The sequence below is a fragment of the Tiliqua scincoides genome, chromosome 2 (assembly GCF_035046505.1).
Source record: "Tiliqua scincoides isolate rTilSci1 chromosome 2, rTilSci1.hap2, whole genome shotgun sequence".
Classification (NCBI taxonomy): domain Eukaryota; kingdom Metazoa; phylum Chordata; class Lepidosauria; order Squamata; family Scincidae; genus Tiliqua; species Tiliqua scincoides.
In genome coordinates, this window is record NC_089822.1 from 147,064,539 (window position 1) to 147,074,231 (window position 9,693).

The 9,693-nt window shown below is 45.5% G+C and overlaps 1 pseudogene; it reads left to right on the forward strand.

Moving 5' to 3' along the window:
* The first annotated feature begins 2,926 nt into the window (after positions 1-2,926).
* Positions 2,927-3,045, forward strand: LOC136643255 (5S ribosomal RNA; annotated as a pseudogene).
* Positions 3,046-9,693: the final 6,648 nt, after the last annotated feature.

Here is a 9,693-nt window from a genome sequence, read left to right on the forward strand (position 1 = left end):
AAAGCTGTAGATGTTGGTTTTAGTATCAGCAACGGTTGGAGTACCTCCCTTGTCAAAAGTTGGCATGCATTACATAAAGTTTTACTGAAAGGTTTTCTTGGATGTGCTTGGCCTTCTGTATTAACAGGGAAGAATTGCTTCCAAACAATGAATGCTAACATATTTTAAGTGTTATCAAAACCCTGTGGATTTTGGAGAGTTAACTGCCACACTCATAAGCTTTGTGACCAGATCATGAAGACAGTTAATTCTGTGTTGGGACAAAATTAAGAGATACTGAACTGTTTTCATCTTTACCTGTTACAAGAACTGAGAAAACATAGAGCATGAACAAAACAGGCACCTTTCAACCCTACTTCTACCTACTGAGTCAATGTTTCCAGATTCAGCTCCTGGGAAAGGTCAGTAGCTGGCAGCTATGGCTTGAAGTTGCAAAAGTTGTTTATAGAATGATAAGGGAAATTCAAGTCACACACACACACAATCCAAGCCACACTCCTAACTCTACTTCACATATTGTAAATTGATTCTGTTTCTGTCAAGATTTCATTAATACACCTGTTTGTAAAACTTTGTATAGGGGAAAGGTGGAGCACAACTGTGAATGGAAACAAGGGAAAGGAGAACTGTTTGAGGTTTATGAGGTCATGGGCACTGGATAGCAGAAGTATACCTTTGGCTGGTCTGGAAGTGTACCATCCTTTATGGCCCCTTTTGCACGTCTCCCATAGACACCCTACACCTTTGAAATGGGGCAACAGAGCTTAGCACCTGATCCTCTGAAGACAGGAGGGCATAGGAAGCTTGGATGCGCACAAGGCATAGTTTGGTGGACAGTCTGAATGCACTGCAGGGGGGGAAAAAATCCCTAAAAATGAGCCTCTCATGGAGGCTGAATCTATGACATAGGAGGAGCCTTGGCAAAATAACTTTGAACAAGTCTGCCCTTGCAGCTGAGAGCAGAAGACACGTGCGTTTGTTTAAAATATTTGCATCTCTCTTTTTCCGCCATTTCTCAAAGGAGATACTGAGAGCACAATCCTGTATGTGCCCACTCAGAAGTAAGTCTCACTGAGTTCAGGGGACTTACAACCAAGTAAGTGTTATAGGAGTGCAGCTTTAAGGTGACTAACAAAATATTTAGAACACAATAAAATACAATACATATTACAAAAGCAACATAAACAATGTGCAGCACCACTTGCACCTGCTTAGGATCAGTGATGAGACTGCAAGCATAGCTGAAGGCCACAAGGTAACGGCTAAACATTGTGATGGATAAATGCTCCTATATTATACCAGCATATACCTGATCTGAGAATCAGGCTGTTCATCTACTACAGCAAATTCAAATCTAGGCTAACAACTTTCAGGATCCAACTTCAGAATACAGAATTCTTAGTTAGCGCTCCCCTGCCTAAAGAGGTGTCTAGGCTGGAGAAACAAATCAGTTTCTCAAAAGTCGTTCCTGAAAAATATGGTGCAACTGCTCGGCAAGGGCTAACCAAGTAGCTGTTCTGTGTTTATCAAGGGGTGGTGCTTGTTTTGGACAGGAGAAAATTGGCCTGTGGCAGCTGCATTGTAGTGCAAGGAGTGCAGCTTTTGTGATGTGCTAATGTACCTTTATAGTTTCATTTCCATGTACCCCAAATGAGACTAATAAAAAGTGACCTCCCTCCCTCCTCCCAGGGCTGTGACCACGATGGATGACCTAATGATTGCAAAGTGCTCTGTGCATGTAAAAAAGCTCCAAGACATGGTGTGACTTACAGGCTGAGAAAGACACTGCCACTGAAAAACAAAAGAGAAGCATTGATAAGACTGGAAATAGGCTTATCAAGCAAATGTGAATCTGGCCTGCTGGTCAGAATGTAGCCTTGACCATCAAGTGTGATGTCTAGGTCTAGGGAAGCTGGGTTCCACACCCTACTCAGCCGTGAGCTCATGGGATGACCCTGGGTTAGTCATGCTCGCACAGACCAACCTCCCTCACAGGATTGTTGTGAGGATAAACACATATACCAACCAAAGATCTTTGGAGGAAGAGCAGGCAACAGGCAGGATTCTGCAGCCATCCTTGTGCAAATCCATCACACAATTTAGATGCCTATGGCAGTTACCAGCTGCTGCAAGTCTGTCAGTGCTGCAGTGCCCCTTTCGACTTACAGATGGAGTCACTGCCTCAACCCTCATGTCTCAGGCATGCGTGTGGCACGGTTAATGCCAGAGTGTGAAGGAAAGGCAGCAAAGGACTCAGGGTTTTAGAAAGAAGAGACCAAAGCACAGGCTCCTTAACCCTAAACAACTGGACCTAAATTCATGTTGAAAGCCAATGCTGAAGATTTTTCAAGGACAGCAGTTGTGGCTGTGGCGCAGGCTTGCACGCTCTCTCCCTCTCTCTCTCTCTCTCTCTCTCTGATGCGTGCTCCCCCCCCACACACACACACACTCTGCCTTCCCTTTGTGCACACCTGTAGCAGCCAAACTGGGCATTGTTAAGCTGTCAAAATAAACAGTACAGTGTAACACATGCTGCACTGAAATCTGCAACTAATCAGCGCAAGGGACCACACCAAGGGCTGGGAATTCCCCTGGAGCTGGTCAGCACCTCCTCCAGCAGATGGACTTTATGAGCCTCAGTGGGAGAATAACTAGAAGAGCATCTATAAGTCCCACAAACACGCACACCAGATGATAACTGGAAAGAACAGAAAATAGCGGAAATAGTGAAGAAAGAAAGCTGGAGTGGGGTTGGGGGGTGGACACTCCATTGCCGAATAATCCATTGCAAGACGAAGATACTCCCATGTGCATTGCGTAACACTGGGCATTGTCTCACTCTTGCCACTTTCTTGTTATACATTTCTGATGCTTTAAAATTATATGCCAGTTTCTTCCATGTTGTGACCACAATCCAGAAAGCTCTTTAAGCAGGCTTGTTACCCTGCACATGCCCAATCTCGTCTGATCTTGGAAGCTAAGCAGGGTCAGGCCTGGTTAGTACTTGGATGGGAGACCGCCTGGGAATACTGGGTGCTGTAGGCTTATACCATAGTCTTTCGAGACTGAAGGTTGCCAACCTTTAAGCAGGCTCAACTGCTCAAGCACACCCAGCAGGAGTTTTGGTTTTGTTTTGCTTTTTTGCCTAGAACAGCAGCCCTCCCTGGCGTATCCCAAACCACTTTTGAACTGTAAAAGCATTCGCCCTGATCTGGATGAGGAGGTCTGCATATTGCCTCCTGGATCCCTAGCTGTTCGTGTAAATAGGATGCATTTTTGAGTGAGACATTTTTCTCAGCCACACTGTACTGTTTTCAGTTACATATGCCTTCAGACGCATCCAAACGCCCCTCTCCATTTACATGCTGCCATAACTGAGGGTCAAATTAGATGTTTTAATCACGTGCGTGGGGCTAGTGCACTTGCTTCCTATTCATGGCCCAATTAGGACGCCATGGATTGGGACCATGACCCAAAAAGTTAGCCCTCTACCTCTGCTCTGATTCCTATCCAGATTCCCATCCCACCCCACAGCTTTTATTTGCCCCAGAAAACAAGCTCCCATTGGCACTATGGACAAATAGCAGCCACTGGGGTGGTGGGGAGATCTGGAATGTGAACCCTGCTGCCCTCACAGTTCCAACCTGGTAGGAGGCCAGTTTGGCTCTTGTATACAGAATAAAAAGTAGCTTAAAATGACTTTTAACTTGACCTTGGAATTAGATCAAAGCAAGCATATTATGCAATACTTTTAGTCTCTTCACATCAAGCCCTGAAGACAAATCCATTTGTATGATTTGTCATCACATCCACAAATGCTGAACACGCCCCCCCTCAAACAACAGGGCTTTTAGCAGCCTACTGCTTCATATTACTACTGACAAATGACCTTACTGTATATGTTCAGACATTAGTTGGCATAGATGGACAGAAATAGAGAAGAGCTGGATTTCTTCCTTTCTCCGGTTTCTTGAACCATTTCTGTTAAACTGCTTTTCAGAAAGCAGTCACCATGGCTCAAAGACAAGGCAAGACAGCTGTTCTCTTCACTTTTGCATCTCTAGCCCCCAGAAAAATTAAAAATGCTGAATCAAATAGATTCATTCTACATCATTGGAGCACGCTGATTTCCCAAGACACTACAAGCAGGGGTCAGAAAAATTAAGACTGCTATGTGCTCGTGCACCATTTCCCCAAGCAATGAGAAATTCTATCGGCACAGGCATGGCTGGCCCAATAACTCCTGACACTTGAGGCGATTCCTCCTCACCTGATGCTGTGCCTGGCTCTGCTCCTCCCAATGGTCTCACTCAGCACTCTCCTCCCCTCCACATTCACACTCCCTTTCTGTTCCCCTCTTCCTTTTCTAATGCAGAAAGGAGAAGGATGAACCGCAGAGGCACAAACATGCCCTCTCCATCCTGACCAAGTCCTCCTCTCTAAATTTTCCAGAGAAGGTAGGTCTACTTTAAAACTGATTAGCTCCACTGGCTCAAGCACAGCTAGCTCTACCAGCATACAAAAACTACCACTGTACCCCAACACCAACAGGAAGGTAGCCTGCCTGTGGGGTTGTAGGGTCCCTCCTCACAGGCCTCAAAGAAGCAGCTCTTCTAGGTGCAGCAGCACCCCCTCAGCTCTCCACCACTCAGCAGTCTCCATTCAGCCAGTTTGCCAGGCAATCAGTTTGTCCATTAGCCAGTTAGCTAGGCCATGAGTCAGTCTATCAGGCTGTTAGTTCATCAGTCAGTTTAATTCTCTCTCCTTCTACTCCCCACCATCTCCAGGTGCTACTTTTATCCCTAAAGATCTTGTTGCCTCTAGTGGCTGCAGCTGTGCAGCACACCTACTGCTAAAAGCCCAGGCTTTAACCCCAGCTTCCCCAGATTCGTCAGAGCAAAGGGCCACTGCAGACACCATACCCCATTTCCTTGCAATATCTTCCACATTTCCATTGTACCCCAAAATCTGCTGCATGAGGCAACCACTTCAATTGGCCTAATGTATGGGCCAGCTCTGTGAGCCTTGTTCCCGGACTCTGGCTTCTATGGGAGCAGAGATCATTAGAAGCTTATGGTGTCTTTGTAAAACCTGCTGACTTCTTAAAATTGTATATTTGAATTCTATTGTCATGTACTGTATTTTACAAATATACAGACTGAGCACTGGATCAAATCAGACAACAGCACACTCCTACAAGCAACACCAAATTATGTGTGTTTAGGCATTCTGGAGCTGCTTGGTGCTGCTAGCTCCTTCTCTTAGCTTCTCTTAGCAGGTTCAAGCAGAGCTTCTGATGGTGGCCTTGCAATCTGGCTGCAATTTTTCGGACTGCCTCCTTGTATTTTGGCAGCCTCGCAGTCTGGCTGCCTCCCCCCTTCCTCCTCCTTTGAGGCTCAAGGAGAACCTCCATTTGCTCGACTTTATTAGAAACTGCTCAGTGCTTCCCCCTTCAAGTGGCATCAAATTTTCGAAAAGGGACATGATGCAGTGGCAGAGCATTTGCTGTGCATGCAGAAGGACCCGGTTTCAATTCTTGCCATCTTCAGGTGAGGCAGAGAAAAGGCTTTGTCTGACACCCCAGAGAGCTGCTGCCAGTTAGTGTCGACAAGACTGAGCTGGATGGAGCAAGGCAGCTTCCTGTGTTCCCCGTTGGTGTTCTTTCACTGAGACCCCCAGATATAGCTCTGTGTTAGTTTTTTAGCTGCACAGTAGGAGTGTACAATGTGTATGGGGAATGCCTGGAGGCCAAAGGATTCACCCCACTCTTTCTTCCCAGTTCTTATAGATTTCTAGGCAGTCTGCTTCCATTACAAAGCACAAACCTACATAAGGTGCCGCTGATGAGGGTATTTTTCCAATCAGACTAGCAATTTAGCTCATAACTTTCTAACACCTTTATCCTCCTGCTGTCATATCTATAGTTGATACAGTGGTCTGGCCTTTCCCCCGCCCTATGATGAGAACTGATCAGAGTCACCAGCATATTAACTCCAACTAAGGGCCCAATCCTATCCAGCTTTCCAGCACCGGTGCAGCTGCAATGCAGCCCCAAGGTAAGGGAACAAATGTTCCCATACCTTAAAGAGGCCCCTATGGCTACTGCCCCACCACAAGATGCAGTGCATGCCCCATCAGCACAGTTGCACCAGCATTTGAAATTTGGATAGGATTGGGCTGTGAGTTGATTTTTGGTCCCAAAAGTCAACTGGCCCTTAGGACAACACACTCCAGCAAAAACTGCCTCTGAAGGACCCAAGAGCTTGCCCTGTGACTTGGGAATTGATCCTCTGGAAGCTAAGTGGTGCTTTGTGCAAATGACAGGAATGACATCTGGTTGGCAGTGGTGATTAACCACAACAGCTAAAACAGTACCTATGTACTCAGAGTCAGGCAATCAGGGTTCTTCTAGGTTCTGTCTTCACCCACAGTTAGTTTCTAGGTTCTGCCTTCACCCACAGTTAGCTCACTGTCCTACCATCAAAGAGAGGATGGCTAATACCATTATGTCCTGCTGCTGAGCTTACAACAGCACAGCTAGCAAACTGTGCTTGAGGGCAGAGCAATACACTACAAAAGATGTCTTGCTTGATCAGACCAGTGTTCTTAACATACTGTGGCTTCACCTGCCTTGCTTGGTGGATGAGGGACCAGGTCAAGGCCCATGTGGCTTCTGTATGTTGCTTGTCCTCACTTGAGAGATTCAGTTCCTGCAAAAGTCCCATGCAGACCTGCTGCCCCTGAAGAAATGAGACAAGAAAACGCAGCTCACACAAAAGCTGGAAAAGTAGCCATGGGATAGAATCCGTTGAAGCCTCTGAAGTTAATATTTGCCTTTCGCAAAGCAAACTTCTAAATCCCCCTAGGTTTATCTGCATTTCCGGGGTTTGTTTATTTATTAACAAATTACTCCCCTGCTTTTCCTCCTAGTGACATGGGTAAATCACAGTTGGGCTGCCACCTCCTCACTTTTCCTCATCCATCCTTGACAGTTTGGCCTGGCACTTGCTTTCCATTTCCAAACAAGCTGGGATTATGCAGGTGATATGCAGAGCACACAGACTAATGAATAGTTAGCGACGCCTTGTCTGAGTACCTTCCTGGAGTAAGGGCTCATTCTCCTTCTCCTGACATAAAGGTATGCTTCATGGCGTTTGACAGTCAGGCATGGGAGGAAGTGGAGATGGCGAAGGCAGACCTAATACCATATAGTGCTGTCCCTGAACAGCTCTGCATCAGCTTCCATTGGGTGTGATTGTGGACTAAGTGCCACCCTCTATATCGGTGATTTTCAACCTTTTTTTGTCTTATGGCACACTGACAAAGTATTAAAATTATCAAGACACACCATGTGTTTTGACAATTGACAAGGCACACTGTGCTACTGGTGGGAGGCTCGCATCCCCCAATGGCCCTACTAATAAATGACCCTCCCTCAAACTAACATGGCACACCTACAGATCGTTTGCGGCACACCAGTGTGCCATGGCACACTGGTTGAAAATGGCTGCTCTACATCAAGCAAATCCACACAGGTATGGCTTGTGTGCACATGCCATAATGTGTGTATTTAGAATCAATTTGTGGCAAGGACGTGCTCTGGTGAATGGTCCCAAACCCTGGGGTTGCTGCTGTGATTTGAGGTCTGTAGACCTCATATCAAAGCTGTACAGATAGCGCTAGCTATCAGTGCTGCTTAATGTCATTGTGGCGAGTTTAGACCTGATCTCAGGCAACAAGCGAGGCAAAGACGACAGGCACCATCACCACCTAGACTGTGTGTGCTAAGGATCAAGTGTCCATAAAAGATTATGCTTCTAAGAACTCTGAAATCTACCCTCTTCCTCTCTTTAGGAAAATGAAACCCTTCAACAACAATGTGACACTTTACTGAATACCCACCAGGCAGGAATGCTCAGAGTGCATTATGCAGCACTTGATCAAAGGACAATTCAACCATTTTCATTCACCAGCATGAGCAGAATGTGGAACTGGCAAGACAGGAAGTACTGTTTCATTTTTCAAACTCTGACAGCCAATCAGATCCCGCAATAGCCAGCATTTGTACAGTACCTTCTGAGTGTGAAAAGCACTTCTCCTGTATTATGCTGGTGGCCTTACAACAACCCTGCAATGTAAGTATTATCAGCAGGTTGCAGCTGGGGCATGAAGGAGAATGGGCCAGCTCAGGGAGAAGCTAGCAAATACAGTATTCATAGGTAAGGGAGGGTTCTACAGTGCTTGGGCCAAAGGGCCGCCCAAACCCAGCACCAAGGCTAGGAGAGCAGGTTAGGAATGCCCACCACAAGTCATAAGCACTAGCTGATCACGACAGTAGGTGTATGACTCTTATTTGTATGTTTATAGTGCATGATGGATCTCAAGGTGGGGCATGTGGGGTTATAGGCAGTCTTCCAAATGCCTTTTCGTAGATCATCAGCTGGATACAATGAACATAGTGGGTTTATTTTTGATTTGCATATTTTCTCTTCTGTCGCTTGCTGTTAACGAGTTTCTAAGTGAGAAAAAGTGCTTATTTTTGGTTATGACCTTTTAATGACATCACTTCCTGCCTAATGATATCACATCTGGCCCTCAGCAGGCATCATGAATGCTATTCGGCCCTCTGTATGAAACGAGTTTGACACCCCCTGGTGTAATATGATACAGAGGTCACAGTCGAAATGCTTATTGTGCTTTAGTGTGCTGTTTGTACAATTTTGAACAAGAATTTGGATAAAAACACATAACACCACAATTTGCTATTTTAATCAAGAAATTTTGGAAAAAATATCACCCCCCCCCCCCAAAAAAAAACAGCCCTAGCTATAGTAGACTTGTTCCTCAACATTCTGACAAATGCCTGTATACAAGACACATGCTTTTGCTCCCAGTATGTTCCCCGAGTAGTTCTTGTTGCTGAAAAGCTCAAGGCACCCTTAAATGAACTGTCGAGCATGCAGGTTCAGTAAGAAGTATGCACAGGGCCCACAACAACTGGATTCATAGTACTCATGGAAAGCTCAGGTCGACTCACTGATGGGGAAACATAATTTTCTGGTAGAATGTTTCTATGGTGGAGCTCCTACCACAAAGGAAGCTCTTCCAGATAACCAGAAGGAAAGCTGCCAAGAGAGCTATTCAGAAAACCTCAATAAAACCAAGAGATTACTTTTGTGTTCACGCCCTTTTATTACCAAGTTACCGCTTTAAATAGATCCTTTGGGCTGTCTACTTAAAAACACACAGATGTATCAACAGTGCCACATTTCGGCACTGCATTTATTAAGCCCCACATTCACATGTGAATATCAGCCATTTAGTATTATGGACAGGTGATAGTAATAATCCCACTGCATTATTGCCCTAAGGATGCGTTACTTTCAGGTTTTGGTGCAAGAATGAGCAACTGGACACCGAGACGGACTGTTTTAAACAGACATCAAATGGCAGCTCATACCTTGCGGCACTTTTCCAAGAGACCCAAAAGCAGAAAAGGTGTTTGGCAGAATGTGATGCACCTCACCACATTCTGTTTCTGCTGCTTCCACCTTTACCAGCACACTGGGTGCTCTCCTATAAAGGGAAGATCAACACATTGAGATGCTCTTTGATGATGTCATCAGACTATGTATTACTGGGCACCTCCCAAACCAATTTCCCAAAAACTTGATAGCTTTCAGAAAAATCTGC